Consider the following 16402-nt stretch of genomic DNA (forward strand, 5'->3'; position numbering starts at 1 on the left):
GATCCAAATTCAGCAATCTCATAGATACGGTCATTCTCTATGATTGTGCCCTTTTAGTTTTCTCGTATCTTCAAAATTGTGGATGCCACAGATTTTCGTTCTTTGTGGGGGCGAAAGGGGGTGGGACGAAATTTCGAGATATACGTTTTATAGTGAGATCTAACAGAAGTGCGGATACCAAATTTGGTTACTCTAGCCTTAATAGTCTCTGAGATTTGTGAATATCCCCAGATTTTCGTCCTTTGCGGGGGCGGAAGGGGGTGTGGCGAAATTTTGAAACAAACTCGTCTCGGTCCGACATATAAGGAGTGTGGATACCAAATTTGGTTGCTCTAGCTTTTATAGTCTCTGAGATCTAGGCGCTAATGTTTTACTCTAAGCAAAGCCGGCTATGCTACGTGTGTGTTAGAGAGAGACAGGGCGAGAAAAAATGAAATTGTTTTCTTGATGCTGGCTATAATAATAATCCGATCCAATTCAGATTCTGCAGTCTAAAAGATATGGTCATTCTCTACGATTCTGCGTTTTTGGATTTCTCGTATCTTTAAAAAAGTAGATGCCACAGATTTTCGTCCTTTGTGGGGGCGGAAGTGGGCGGGGCGAAGTTTTGAAGTGTTTTTGTAGCAGTGACATATCACAGAAGTCCGAATACAAAATTTCGTTGCTCTAGCTCTTATAGTCTTTGAGCACTAGGCGCTAATAGGGACGGACAGACGGACAGACGGACGGACGGACAGACGGACAGACAGACAGGGCTCAATCGACTCCGCTATTGATGCTGATCAAGAATATATATACTTTATGGGGTCGGAAACGATTCCTTCTGGACGTTACACACATCCACTTTTACCACAAATCTAATATACCCCTATACTCTTCGAGTACCGGGTATAAAAACCAACACTGAAAAAAACGCTACACGTTGTGGCAGACCACGAAAGACAACTGCCAAGGTAGACACTTTTAATTTGCGGCAATTTAAGCAGGATTTCTTGAGAACTCCTCGATCGGTTGCCAATGACTTGAAGGAAACAGGAAATTTTGATGTCAGTGAACGGACAATACGTAGACGTCTTAAGGAAACTGATTTTGGAACATATATTATCAGAGCTATACTGCACATAACACAGCGCAATAAGTTAAAGCGCCTTGAGTTTGCCAAAAAATTTATCGGCGAACAATTTTAATTTTGGAAAAAAATTGTATGGAGCGAAAAGAACGTCGCAAAAAAGTGGCACCTATATGTGTAAGAGCGATCCATGGAGGTGGGACCATAATGTTTTAAGGATGCGTCGCCTACAATGGCTTGCGAAATTTAGAGATAATTTGGAGATAATTTTATTGGGGAGTCCTTTACCTTCCAACAGGACAACGCCCCGTGTCATAAAGCTAAAGTCGTTACCCAATTCTTGAAGGACATTGGGGTTAATACTTTGGATTAGCTGCCTCAGAGCCCAGACTTAAACATTATCGAGAATCTCTGGTCTTATATAAAAAGAAACCGGACTCCAAATTTGACAAGGAACCGTGAGAATAAAATCTAAAAGGTGAAACACTCTGGAGAGATATTCTGCTGGCTTATATATGGAGTCCGTTCCGGTACGTCTGCAAAAGGTGATAGAGGCAAAGGGAGGATATATGTATATTTTGCTGATTCATCATAAAAAAGGTAGTTCGTTCCATTCGTTTTTGTTTTTTTTTTAATTTTATAAAATGTCAAAATACTTATGCCACCGTCTGTTTGGGAATAATTAGTTTTCATTTCACAATAAACCCACTTATCATACTTTTTATACCCGATACTCAAAATGAGTATTGGGGTATATTAGATTTGTGGTAAAAGTGGATGAGTGTAACGTCCAGAAGGAATCGTTTCCGACCCCATAAAGTATATATATTCTTGATCAGCATCAATAGCCGAGTCGATTGGGCCCTGTCTGTCTGTCTGTCTGTCCGTCTCTCCGTCTTTCCGTCTGTCCGTCCGTCCGTCTGTCCGTCCCCTTCAGCGCCTAGTGCTCAAAGACTATAAGAGCTAGAGCAACGATGTTTTGGATCCAGACTTCTGTGATATGTCACTGCTACAAAAATATTTCAAAACTTCGCCCCGCCCACTTCCGCCCCCACAAAGGACGAAAATCTGTGGCATCCACAATTTTAAAGATATGAGAAAACAAAAAATTGTAGAGAATGACCATATCTTTAAGACTGCGGAATCTGAATTGGATCGTATTATTATTATAGCCAGCATCAAGAAAACAATTTCATTTTTTCTCGCCCTGTCTCTCTCTAACACACACGTAGCATAGGCGGCTTTGCTTAGAGTAAAACATTAGCGCCTAGATCTCAGAGACTATAAAAGCTAGAGCAACCAAATTTGGTATCCACCCTCCTAATATATCGGACCGAGACGAGTTTGTTTCAAAATTTCGCCACACCCCCTTCCGCCCCCGCAAAGGACGAAAATCTGGGGATATTCAAAAATCTCAGAGACTATTAAGGCTAGAGTAACCAAATTTGGTATCCGCACTTCTGTTAGATCTTACTATAAAACGTGTATCTCAAAATTTCGCCCCACCCCCTTTCGCCCACACAAAGGACGAAAATCTGTTGCATCCACAATATTGCACATTCGAGAAAACTAAAAACGCAGAATCATAGATAATGACCATATCTATCAGATTGCTGAATCTGGATCAGATCAGATCATTTTTATAGCCAATAGGAACAAATCAATTTGCAGTGGCTACGCAGGGCCCGACGTCACGCTCAGACTGATTTTCTGTCTCTCTCGCACGCACTCTTTGTCGTGTCGTTCAATATTAGCGGCGTCTGCCGGAGGAGAGCCAAACTGACTAAGTATCGGGTATAACTGTAGAGTTGCGGTGTCCGCAGCAACTCACAACGTTCCCCCTCGTTTTACATATTGTTAATAGCTTAATATAATACCTATCTACGATAAATAAATATAGTTTCTACTTTGAAAAAATAAGGAGTTACAACCGCATATGTTGTGCATAATTTTTGTCAAAATACTTATGCCGATGTGTGTATAGTACGAAATGCAACTTTTCGCCACATTTCTTGAAATTTGCATTAATAGATCATAACCTCAAATTCGAAAATGCAGAGTTGTTTGACGTATGGAATTCAGAGAATTTGCGGTAGTCAAATTTTTTAAAACGACGATATATCAAATTAAATTAATACAGCCTTTAATGATACCACCAACAAAATTGGTTATCGTTTGACAACAAAATGGAAAAAATGAAGGTCAAATATAAAGATTGTTATGGGCGGTTTTGTCAGGCCTGGAGAAGGAAAAGACAGCGGCATCTGTTGTGGATCCTGGGAGGCAGAGTTGCGTGGAAGGAAGCGGGACGAGGAAGAAAAAAAAGATCAGAGTTTCCGGTAGAAAATAGAGGAGGCCGCACGTGCCCTGAAAAAAATAAGAAAACATTGGTGATCGTGGAGTCGAAGATCCCTCCAAGACAGCAGGGACAGGCATCAACATCAGCGGTAGTGGCGGACATCGGCAGCAGCAGCCCGGTACTGGCCAGGCCGGAAACCTGGTGCGAGAGAGAATCCAGCGGAGCACCGACTGGAGACACGCTGTTGCCACTACCACACCGACACCCCCCGGGAAAGGAATCCCGATCGGAATAATTCCAAAACAAATAAACACGCACATACACGAATCCACATCACACACCTTCATCCATTTTGTTGTTGTTAGTATTTGTTTTCTTTATGTAAACCTAGATTATTAATTAATAATGTTCAAGATGATAAAGAAGAAAATATAATGGATATAAAATGAAAATTTAAAAAGAATAATGAGTGAGTATAGAGCTGTAGTTGGGTGGGACGAGAGCGAGAAGAAGAGCGGGACCCTGAAAATGACCCTGCTAGGGATAAGGATACCAACTATCCCCGCTGACGAGAGTGCCAACGAGACAAGCCTGGTCAAAAGGTTAGTTTTGTTTTTGTTGTATGTTTTTTTTCTTTTTGTTCATCCGTCCCCTGGTCTATCGGGTCGGAAACACCCCTGACTTCCCCGTGAGCTAGCTGGGAACGATAGGCCTGGGTGGCAAAGCGGCGGGTCGTAACAAGATGTTTCAACAGAAATATGTGGATTGGCTCGATAAACAAGCAAGTGTAGCCGTCCCAAATGCCTTAATGTCAGTGAGACGCCATGTACTTCTATATTCCAAAAAAAGTCGCAGAGCACGAAAAAGGCAGGCTGCCGATCTTTTTGTTTCAGAGGGAGGAAACATTAATTTGTTGATTCCAGCGGCAAGCATGGCCGCACGAAAACGAGGCAGATACGACCTCGCTTTTGTTCTAAAACTTCTATCTTTATGCCCAGAGAAGGCCAAATTAGTTCGCAAGGCTGTACAGGACCCAGTAGGAAGCCGACACCTATCTCACCATTCATAACACAAAATTTTGGACCAGAAGAAAGACTGTCGGCCGAATATAATTTTCACAGTGGAGACACGAGCAGAGGTCCCGCTTCAAAGTCTTTTAGCCCACACTGCAAGTAGAATTGTTTCCTTACAAGATGAAGTTATTTTAAATGTAATGGAAGAGCAAGGCGTGAAGTTTTTGACTGAAGATTTGACTTTGAGTTAAATATAAATTTAAATCTTTTATATTTCAACGCCCATTGATAAAAGCGTTCTCCTCTCTACGGCAACCTTTAAACAATTTTTTTTTGTACTTAAATCAACAAAATCTTTTAGGCGTGCAACATATCTATTTTTTAATAAAGATGTCGAAAATATGCTCAATACTTGTGTTTCACTATAATTAATAATTAAAATATACATTTTAAAAAAAGGGCATAGCGTCATATCTTCGACGACATATCTCCGCCCAGTACATTTTGCCGGCGGAATTATGTTGCTTTTTTTCTGGAGTACTTATGTCGTTTGAAAGCGTCATATCTCCGCTCGGAGATATGACGTTTTGAAACGACATATCTCCGCCGTGTTACAAACGACATATGTATCTCCGCGCGGAGCCATGACGCGTAGAAGCGACATATCGACATTGTCATAATTGAGCAAATATATGTATGTAGCTACTGCAAAATTTATGAATAGCGTTTTTATTAGGAAGTTAATTTCATTAAACAAATATTGTTAAAGGAGGCGGTGCTGTATTTAAAGTAATATAAACGTATTATTTAATATGTACATATGTAGATAATTTATTGTTATTAAACATGTGTATAAAATATAATGTTATAGATTATTTTTTTCGGTGCAATAGGCAAAGCGTACGAGGCGCGCGCCAAAAATATGCCGCATTATTCTGCTGCATTCATTCCGATTCGGTTTCTCAGAGAATAAGAACATGGACTACGAAAATGTTAAATTTTAATTTAGAGAAGGAAGCCAAGCGGGCTGCTCGTTACTGTTGTTAATTAATTGTGCAGAGCAACCTCTATGTGTGCGTAGTTAGTCAATCTTGGTAGTTTCGTTTCTGCCTGTCCAGTCCGATCGATCTTGTGTTAGGGATTAAAACAGCACGCAAATTTTAATATGGTTATAGGTATCCAACGCGAGCTGGTAGCAAGTGGTAAATTCTCATTTCAGTACATTTGCATACGACACTAACAATGAAAATTAGTTATACCCGATACTCAAAGAGCACAGGGGTATGTTCGATTTTTGGTGAAAGTGGTTGTGTGTAACGCCCAGAAGAAAGCGTTTCCAAAGCTATAAAGTATAATTATTCATGATCAGCATCAATATTCGAGTCGATAAAGCCATGTTTATATGTGCGTCCTGATGAGATCTCAGAGACTATAACAGCTATAACAGACCGGATTATTATAATAATTATTATAGTCAGAAGGAACCAATGAAATTTCAGTGACTACGATAGCGTAGCCACTGTTTTCCACTGTTGTTCTGTATCAAAGAAAACTATTAACAATGTTTTAAGTCGCGATGACAAACTATCAGACCTTATCAGCCAGCCTTATCATGCGGAAAATTAACCAAAATCCGCAAATATCGGTTAGGACTTTGGCCAATAAGCTTGACGAGGAACTTGACTTGGTTCTGTCAAACGACACAGTACGCCAGGCCATTCTACGTCATAAGTACTCTTCCAGAGTTGCAAGAAAGAAACTGCTTCTTTCGTCGGTAAATGTGCAAAAGCGCTTTCCTTTTGCTGGAAACAAGATCAGTAAGCCGGCAGAGTATTGGGATGACGTAATATTTTCCGACGAAACAAAAATTATGTTATGCAACAATGAAGGTCCACCCAGAGTATAGCGCAAGCCATTAACTGCTTTGGAAAACCGAAACATCATGCCGACTGAAAAGTTTGGAAAACTTTCGGCTATAATTTGGGAGTGTATCTCTAGCCGAAGAGTCGGAAATATAGTATTTTTTTACTTATCACTGAATTGTTATGAACTAACAAAAAATTTAATTATTGTGAATCAAACGCCATTATTTTCTAACCTAAAGTCAAACAATCTAATTTATTTTCAGTGCCTTAGGAGTTTTTTGACATACACAGTATGTCCGAAACAAAACAATTACCGCCCAAGTATGGACAAATGGACATACAAAAATAAATACCCTGCAGTCTGTACCAGCAGTGAGCGATGACGAATGTCATCTAGGCGTTGACGCCAGCCAAATCGAACCCTTTGATTTCTCTTTTGTTTCTTTCTTTTCCGCGCGTGCCGAAAGTAATTCGGTTCTGCAGACCGTGCGCAGTAGAAGAGAACTTCGTTTTTATACCCGATACTCAAAATGAGTATTGGGGTATATTAGATTTGCGGCAAAAGTGGATGTGTGTAACGTCCAGAAGGAATCGTTTCCGACCCCATAAAGTATATATATTCTTGATCAGCATCAATAGTCGAGTCGATTGAGCCCTGTCTGTCTGTCCGTCCGTCCGTCCGTCTGTTCGTCTGTTCGTCTGTTCGTCTGTTCGTCTGTCCGTCCCTATCAGTGTCTAGTGCTCAAAGACTATAAGAGCTAAAGCAACGACATTTTATATCCGGACTTCTGTGATATGTCACTGCTACAAGTATATTTCAAAACTTTGCCCCGCCCCCACAAAGCGCGAAAATCTATTGCATCCACACTATTGCAGATTCGAGAATCCGGTATCCGATATCCGGTTGATGAATCTGGATCAGATCGGATCATTTTTATAGCCGAAAGGAACAAATCAATTTGCAGTGGCTACGCAGCGCCCGACGACACGTTCTGACTGACTTTCTGTCTCTCTCGCACGCACTCTTTGTCGTGTCGTTTAATATTCGCGGCGTCTGCCGGAGGAGAGCCGCATTGACTAAATATCGGGTATAAATAAAGGAGTTGCGGTCTCCTCAGCAACTCACAACGTTCCCCCTCGTTCTTTCTTCGCTTTGCATTTGCTATTTGCAATCGTCAAATTGTGCGCAAACGAAGCGAAGTTAAGTGCTGTGATTATTATTATTATCAAGTAAGTGCAGTGTTTAAATAATTAATAATATGTTTCGCGGTAAATAAAGAAAATCTCAATTGTATAAAAAGTCAAATTTGTAAAAAAAACAACAAGTAACCCTTATTTGTGCGGCTTGGCTCAAGCAGGTACGTATTTTTACGCGTGTTTTGTTTTTGTTGTTGGAGTAAATGAACAGGCCACCGCTGACCTACAGTGAACGTTGTTTTTGTTGAAACAAACATCCGTTTTAAAAGCGAACGAATTCTTTCTGTTTATACAATTGAACCGAATTATTAGTAGCTTAGTAAAATATAAAAGAAAAATGGAAAAAGAAAATGGAGTAATTGTACATACACACAGTATGTCAAGAAACTCTTTACACACTGAAAATAAATTAAATTTTTTGACTTTGGATAAGAAAATAATGGCCTTTGGTTCAAATTTATCAAATTTTTTTAATTCATAACCATTCAGGGATTAATTATAAAGTAGTTAGTGAAAAAAAAATAACAAAACTATAAATAGGTAACTTACAAAACAACAAAAACAATGATTACTCATTTTTGACACTGTCAAGAAACTCTTTACACATTTCGTTTTCGAGCTCTGTTTTGATCTCGTTCTTAGAAAAAACGGGACTTTACCGTAATCTATGCTTTTGGCGTTGCTCAGTGATGCTCTATTTTTGCATTGACTTTGATTTGGTTGCGAAATTTTGACCGGTGCACATCTACAGACTAACTTTCTGAAATTTTTAAAATGCCTGGCAAAAGACTAAGCTTTGACGTTGTCCAGTTGATTTACTATAATCACCAGTTGGGCAAATCTGTTGCAGACATGGTAGACATGTTTTCAGTATCAAGGAAAACAATTTACAATGTCCTAAGTCGCGCGAAAAACGAAGGGAGACTGGAAACCAAATCTGGAGGTGGCCGTAAAAGGAAGATAGACAAACGGGAAGACCGCATAATCATGAGGAAAATTAATCAGAATCCGCAAATATCGGTCAGGACTCTGGCCAAGGAACTTGACGAAGAACTTGACTTGGTTGTTTCACACGAAACAGTACGCCAGGTTATTCTACGCCATAAATACTCTTCCAGAGTGGCACGAAAAAAGCCGCTGCTTTCGTCGGTCAATGTGGAAATGCGCTTCACTTTCGCTGTTAACATGATCAGTAAGCCGGCAGAGTATTGGGATGACGTCATATTTTGCGACGAAACAAAAATGATGCTATATTTCAATGATGGTTCACCCAGAGTATGGCGCAAGCCGTTAACAGCTTTAGATAACCGAAACATCATTCCGACTGTAAAGCTTTGAAAACTTTCGGCTATGATTTGGGGGTGCATCTCTAGCCGAGGAGTGGGAAATATTGAATTTATTGAGAACACAATGGATGCCAAACAGTACCTCCAAATTTTAAAAACAAATTTAAAAAGCAGTGCGGAGAAATTTGGTCTCATTACGGACAATAGGGCCAAATTTAAGTTTTATCAAGACAATGATCCCAAACATAAAGAGTCCAATGTGAGAGCTTGGCTGCTTTACAACTGTGAAAAAGTTATTGATACACCACCCCAGAGTCCCGCTCTTAACCCCATTGAAAATTTGTGGGCCTATTTGAAGAAGAAAGTGGGAAAAAGACGCCATGCTTCACTTCATTTCCGATGTGAACAAAAAAAAAAGATTGGAGTTCGCAAAACTTCACTTAAATAAGCCAGATTCTTTTTGGGAGAATGTTATATTTAGTGAGGAGTCTAAATATAATATATTCGGACATGATGGACCATCCAAAGTATGGAGAAAGGATAATCAAGCCATGAAAGAGAAAGACCTCATCCCAACAGTGAAGCATGGCGGTGGAAATGTAATGGTTTGGGGGTGTAAGCAGCAGCTGGACCTGGGCAAATGGTGTGTATTGAGACCAAGATGGACAAACACATCTACAAGAAAATTTTGACTGACAATTCAATGGCGAGTGTCAAAAAATTGGGTCTTGAAGCGATGAATTTCTTGTTTCAACAAGACGATGACCCCAAAAATACCTCGTTTTTGGTTCAAGAATGGCTGTTGTGTCAGTGCAAGCAGTTAAAAACGCCGCCGCAGTCACCAGATCTGAACCCCATAGAGCATGTTTGGGATTTGCTAGAAAAAAAAATTAGGAAACATAAAATTTCCTCCAAGGAAATCCTTAAAACGGCTCTGATGACGGAATGGGAGAAAATTAATCCCAATGAAACCAATCATTTGGTAAAAAGTATGCCCCGACGTCTAAAAGCTGTTATTGAAGCTAAGGGCGGCCCCACAAAATATTGAAATCAGAAAAAATTGGGGACAATAAGTTTTTTTCGTACAAAATAAAAAGTGTCCGAATAATTGTTGTGCGTAAAAAAGTAGCCTTTTTGATACTTTTAATTTTTTTTGATATGCCAAAGAAGGTTTTTTATGTTTTTAGATTTGAAATTAGTAGTAGTAATATCCATGTTCATAATGAAATAAAAATTTTTTTTCAAACTTAAATACTTTTCAAGTTATTTATAAAGAAAGTTGATATAGACGAGTGTCCGAATAAATGTTGTGCTGACTGTATATGCGATAATATATTGCGCTATGGCGAATTTTGGCAAAATGCGGAAAAGACAGCATGTGGCCTCCATTTTATAGTCCGTGGGCCACGTGAAATTGAAGCAGAGGCAGAGGTGATACTGAGCCGCTTCTGTCTCTTCCCTCTCGCTTTGGCACATGCACATCCGCATGGTTCTTTTGCTGCTCCTATGTATGTGTTTCGCTGTCGGCACTCTCTCTGCCCGCTTTCGGATTCCGACGCTTTGGTTGTGCCCGAAGTTCGGGCCTCTGCTTGCCGTTACTTTGTATATGTGTGTGTGTGTGTATGCCGTTCTTTTGTCTGGGCTGTGGAAATCTAGGGATGGCAGCTGCGCCTAGTGATGGAATGTTTTGTGACTATTTTTGAGCAGATTTTTTAAGCTGTTGATAGTCACCAAAGAAGTGGAATAAAATTAGTAAAAACTAATGTAGACATGAAGTCATTGCCGAATACAAATGTATTACAGTTTTGGAAAAAAGTAGTGTCCAGATAACGAGTCCGAGATAACGAATAACGAGATAAGTCCGTCCCAGACACATGGTTAAGAGTGCCTCCACCCGGACAAGCGTTGGCCTTCAGGGCATCAACGTTGTAAGCAGCGACGTTGCGTTCAATTCGAATAGCAAAAATAAAGAATATAATAAAAATAAAATACAAATTTAAGTTCGATGTACATATATTTATTATAATGTATTTATTAATTTTTATTAGCGCAAAATATTTTCAAGATTGCTTATTACTTAATCCATGCGATAATATTGCGACATAATATTGGAATTATGTTGCTTTTTTTCTGGAGGACTTACAAATGTCGTTTGAAAGCGTCATATCTCCGACATACATACATATGTATCTCCGCGCGGAGCCATGACGCGTAGAAGTGAAATATCTCCGCGCAGCGATTTTGAGCAAATTATGCCGATACACCATCGAAAAATACAAAAAAAAAGAAAACAAAAGGAACAAATAAATTTGCAGTGGCTACGCAGCGCCCGACGACATGTTCTGACTGATTTTCTGTCCCTCTCACACATACTCTTTATCTTCAGCTGTTTACTTAACTGTAAATGCACCGTAAAAAACATTGTCTTACTTGAGCAAATATATGTAGCTACTGCAAAATTTATGAATAGCGTTTTTATTAGGAAGCTAATTTCATCAAACAAAAATTGTTAAAGGAGGCCGTGCTGTATTTAAAGTAATATAAACGTATTATTTAATATGTAAATATGTAGATAATTTATTGTTATTAAACATGTGTATAAAATATAATGTTATAGATTATTTTTTTCGGTGCAATAGGCAAAGCGTACGAGGCGCGCGCCAAAAATATGCCGCATTATTCTGCTGCATTCATTCCGATTCGGTTTCTCAGAGAATAAGAACATGGACTACGAAAATGTTAAATTTTAATTTAGAGAAGGAAGCCAAGCGGGCTGCTCGTTACTGTTGTTAATTAATTGTGCAGAGCAACCTCTATGTGTGCGTAGTTAGTCAATCTTGGTAGTTTCGTTTCTGCCTGTCCAGTCCGATCGATCTTGTGTTAGGGATTAAAACAGCACGCAAATTTTAATATGGTTATAGGTATCCAACGCGAGCTGGTAGCACAGTGGTAAATTCTCATTTCAGTACATTTGCATACGACACTAACAATGAAAATTAGTTATACCCGATACTCAAAGAGCACAGGGGTATGTTCGATTTTTGGTGAAAGTGGTTGTGTGTAACGCCCAGAAGAAAGCGTTTCCAAAGCTATAAAGTATAATTATTCATGATCAGCATCAATATTCGAGTCGATAAAGCCATGTTTATATGTGCGTCCTGATGAGATCTCAGAGACTATAACAGCTATAACAGCTATAACAGACCGGATTATTATAATAATTATTATAGTCAGAAGGAACCAATTAAATTTCAGTGACTACGATAGCGTAGCTACTGTTTTCCACTGTTGTTCTGTATCAAAGAAAACTATTAACAATGTTTTAAGTCGCGATGACAAACGACCTTATCAGACCTTATCAGCCAGCCTTATCATGCGGAAAATTAACCAAAATCCGCAAATATCGGTTAGGACTTTGGCCAATAAGCTTGACGAGGAACTTGACTTGGTTCTGTCAAACGACACAGTACGCCAGGCCATTCTACGTCATAAGTACTCTTCCAGAGTTGCAAGAAAGAAACTGCTTCTTTCGTCGGTAAATGTGCAAAAGCGCTTACCTTTTGCTGTAAACAAGATCAGTAAGCCGGCAGAGTATTGGGATGACGTAATATTTTCCGACGAAACAAAAATTATGTTATGCAACAATGAAGGTCCACCCAGAGTATAGCGCAAGCCATTAACTGCTTTGGAAAACCGAAACATCATGCCGACTGAAAAGTTTGGAAAACTTTCGGCTATAATTTGGGAGTGTATCTCTAGCCGAAGAGTCGGAAATATAGTATTTTTTTACTTATCACTGAATTGTTATGAACTAACAAAAAATTTAATTATTGTGAATCAAACGCCATTATTTTCTAACCTAAAGTCAAACAATCTAATTTATTTTCAGTGCCTTAGGAGTTTTTTGACATACACAGTATGTCCGAAACAAAACAATTACCGCCCAAGTATGGACAAATGGACATACAAAAATAAATACCCTGCAGTCTGTACCAGCAGTGAGCGATGACGAATGTCATCTAGGCGTTGACGCCAGCCAAATCGAACCCTTTGATTTCTCTTTTGTTTCTTTCTTTTCCGCGCGTGCCGAAAGTAATTCGGTTCTGCAGACCGTGCGCAGTAGAAGAGAACTTCGTTTTTATACCCGATACTCAAAATGAGTATTGGGGTATATTAGATTTGCGGCAAAAGTGGATGTGTGTAACGTCCAGAAGGAATCGTTTCCGACCCCATAAAGTATATATATTCTTGATCAGCATCAATAGTCGAGTCGATTGAGCCCTGTCTGTCTGTCCGTCCGTCCGTCCGTCTGTTCGTCTGTTCGTCTGTCCGTCCCTATCAGTGTCTAGTGCTCAAAGACTATAAGAGCTAGAGCAACGACATTTTATATCCGGACTTCTGTGATATGTCACTGCTACAAGTATATTTCAAAACTTTGCCCCGCCCCCACAAAGCGCGAAAATCTATTGCATCCACAATATTGCAGATTCGAGAATCCGGTATCCGATATCCGGTTGATGAATCTGGATCAGATCGGATCATTTTTATAGCCGAAAGGAACAAATCAATTTGCAGTGGCTACGCAGCGCCCGACGACACGTTCTGACTGACTTGCTGTCTCTCTCGCACGCACTCTTTGTCGTGTAGTTTAATATTCGCGGCGTCTGCCGGAGGAGAGCCGCATTGACTAAATATCGGGTATAAATAAAGGAGTTGCGGTCTCCTCAGCAACTCACAACGTTCCCCCTCGTTCTTTCTTCGCTTTGCATTTGCTATTTGCAATCGTCAAATTGTGCGCAAACGAAGCGAAGTTAAGTGCTGTGATTATTATTATTATCAAGTAAGTGCAGTGTTTAAATAATTAATAATATGTTTCGCGGTAAATAAAGAAAATCTCAATTGTATAAAAAGTCAAATTTGTAAAAAAAACAACAAGTAACCCTTATTTGTGCGGCTTGGCTCAAGCAGGTACGTATTTTTACGCGTGTTTTGTTTTTGTTGTTGGAGTAAATGAACAGGCCACCGCTGACCTACAGTGAACGTTGTTTTTGTTGAAACAAACATCCGTTTTAAAAGCGAACGAATTCTTTCTGTTTATACAATTGAACCGAATTATTAGTAGCTTAGTAAAATATAAAAGAAAAATGGAAAAAGAAAATGGAGTAATTGTACATACACACAGTATGTCAAGAAACTCTTTACACACTGAAAATAAATTAAATTTTTTGACTTTGGATAAGAAAATAATGGCCTTTAGTTCAAATTTATCAAATTTTTTTAATTCATAACCATTCAGGGATTAATTATAAAGTAGTTAGTGAAAAAAAAATAACAAAACTATAAATAGGTAACTTACAAAACAACAAAAACAATGATTACTCATTTTTGACACTGTCAAGAAACTCTTTACACATTTCGTTTTTGTAATGTGCCAGAAATTCATATTCGTAGAGGTGTGAGATTGTATGTACGGATGGAGGTTGTACATACTTTTTTTGACGGTCAGACACCAATAGTATAGCAGGATTTCGGAACGTGTACCTCTAGCCATGCTCTAACTAGCTCGCCGGAATGTCGTGGGATCTTTCCTACTCTCCTATCTGCTATACGAACACATTCGCAAAGATGTTTTAGGTACACTTGATTTAATGTTCAAAAGGAACTCTACAAAAGAAATCAAAAAGAAAAGAATGTGAATTTTAACTAACTGTTTAACCGACTACCGACAAATAGTCAGGCTATATTCCGTCGCTCTTGGGGAACTCAGATGACTTTGACCCCCTCTCTACCCTCCCTACCTTTGTATGCCGTTTAATCGACAGCATAACCCTAATCGAGCGCATCTCTATTTGATCATCGGACTTCCTCAGGCTCTACTCAGGACAAACACGAAAGGTTTAATGTTCCATTATTATCTACTAATTATTATTTAATAATTCAAAATTTAAGGGTTTGGACTTCATGGTTTTCCAGATAAGTATAAACTTAGCATAAAGTAATTAAATAAAGAAGGAGGAAATAGTATCCAGTTATACCTAGTTATATGTGTATATGTATATAGGACTTATGTGTAGAGAATATGGCGTAAAAGAAATTAAATTGGAAAGAAGAGAAAAATATGATAATTATATAACTAGAAGGCAAACGTGAAAGAAAAATTAGTAGCCGATCCGCTTTAAATTATGGCACGGATATGGTTGTTTTATATACCAGAATAGAAGTTTTATCAGACAGATATATATTTCAAAAATAATCGAGAATTCCGTTTAAGGAAGTTTCGTAACTCACTCATACTTTATACGAATTATCCGGCGTGTCCGTTGAGCTCAAGGGGCGACGTAGGAACATATTCTGAGGAAGGGAGAAAAATTATGAATATACAGGTCTTCACTTCTAATTCGGATGAAACACCGATTTTCTTTCCATTTCCATACCCGTACGACGACGATTTGCCACTCAACGGCGGATCTTAAAAAAATGTGGTTTTCATTTGCGCTAATTTCTAATTATGGGTAATTATATACATTATTGGTTTTTTTTTTTTTTCTTTTTAAATCTAGACAATACAAAAATAGTTAGTGCGTAGCCTAATCTTTAATAAATGGAAAATCTCATGACGAGACTCAAAACTAATACTTTGGTACATTTTCACACGACGACTATTAAACGGCAGTGTGGATCGCCGCAGAATAATGTTTTATTTTCACAGTTTGAGAGCCACTCCACACATTGCGAAGAACTACATGCGAAAGCCTTAGCCGCGCGCTTAATTCATAAGCGAGAAGGGTGACGAGGGCGGCATATTAGTTTCTCCGAACTCGCAAGAAAACCATTCTTCTCGTCTTACTCCAAAATGTACTTCAGCTCAAGTATGCATCCACATAACTTCGGGTTTCACTCTGGTATATCTTTGAACGGCTCTTTCTGGTTTATTTGGTTGTAGTTATCGTTGGTTTATGTAGATGCTGGTTCCTGGGAAATCCGAGGTCTTTCCCAGATCTACTAAGAAATCGATGGACTTTGACGACCTCGTTCTTGGAGGGGGGTCAATTGGTTTTTCTTTCCCAGTGTCGAACGTAGTAAGATTTCCAGCCCTATGATACGAGACTGTTAAAGCTGTGTCACTATTGTAAGGTCCAAATACCTTTTATTTTTTTTTAATAAAAAAGGAATAATGTAGTCCACCAGAACTTCAATTTACTTGGCACGTGTTTGATTGCACAACGTTTTCAAATTCACTTGTATATATATATTTGTATAAAAAGACACATCCGAATTCGCGCAGCTTCACTATAGCAATGATCTAGCCAGAAGTTCTATTACTTGCATTAGCCCTTACGATCGGAACTTTACCTTCCACAACCAACGGGGTAATCGTACGATTTTAGACAAAGCTTACACCTTGCTTCCCTAGATAACGGAGTAATCGTACGATGCTAAGCAAAGCTTACACATAGCTTCCACGACTAACGGAATTATGATTTCTAGTAAAGCTTTAAAACATAACTCCCACAAATCCACGCTGCTTCTCTAAATTAGACATTAAGCTCTTCAATGGAAGCTTAAACTACTGCTCTCTTGTAATTGATCTCTTATCTTGTTTTTGTAAAGAGCAGAGTTAATGTTGAACGCGAGCGCCGTACTTCCCAAGCTGTTCTCTGGAGTTTTAGAGT

The 16402-nt window shown here is 39.0% G+C and overlaps 1 long non-coding RNA gene across 1 annotated transcript; it reads right to left on the reverse strand.

The window, feature by feature from the left end:
- Positions 1–9541: 9541 nt before the first annotated feature.
- Positions 9542–11015, reverse strand: LOC108165142. Its single transcript, XR_004474744.1, has 3 exons — positions 10873–11015; positions 10531–10639; positions 9542–10446 (listed from the first exon to the last, which is right to left on the reverse strand). It is a non-coding gene; the product is annotated as an uncharacterized LOC108165142 (long non-coding RNA).
- Positions 11016–16402: the final 5387 nt, after the last annotated feature.

This window comes from Drosophila miranda, chromosome XL (assembly GCF_003369915.1).
Source record: "Drosophila miranda strain MSH22 chromosome XL, D.miranda_PacBio2.1, whole genome shotgun sequence".
NCBI lineage: Eukaryota > Metazoa > Arthropoda > Insecta > Diptera > Drosophilidae > Drosophila > Drosophila miranda.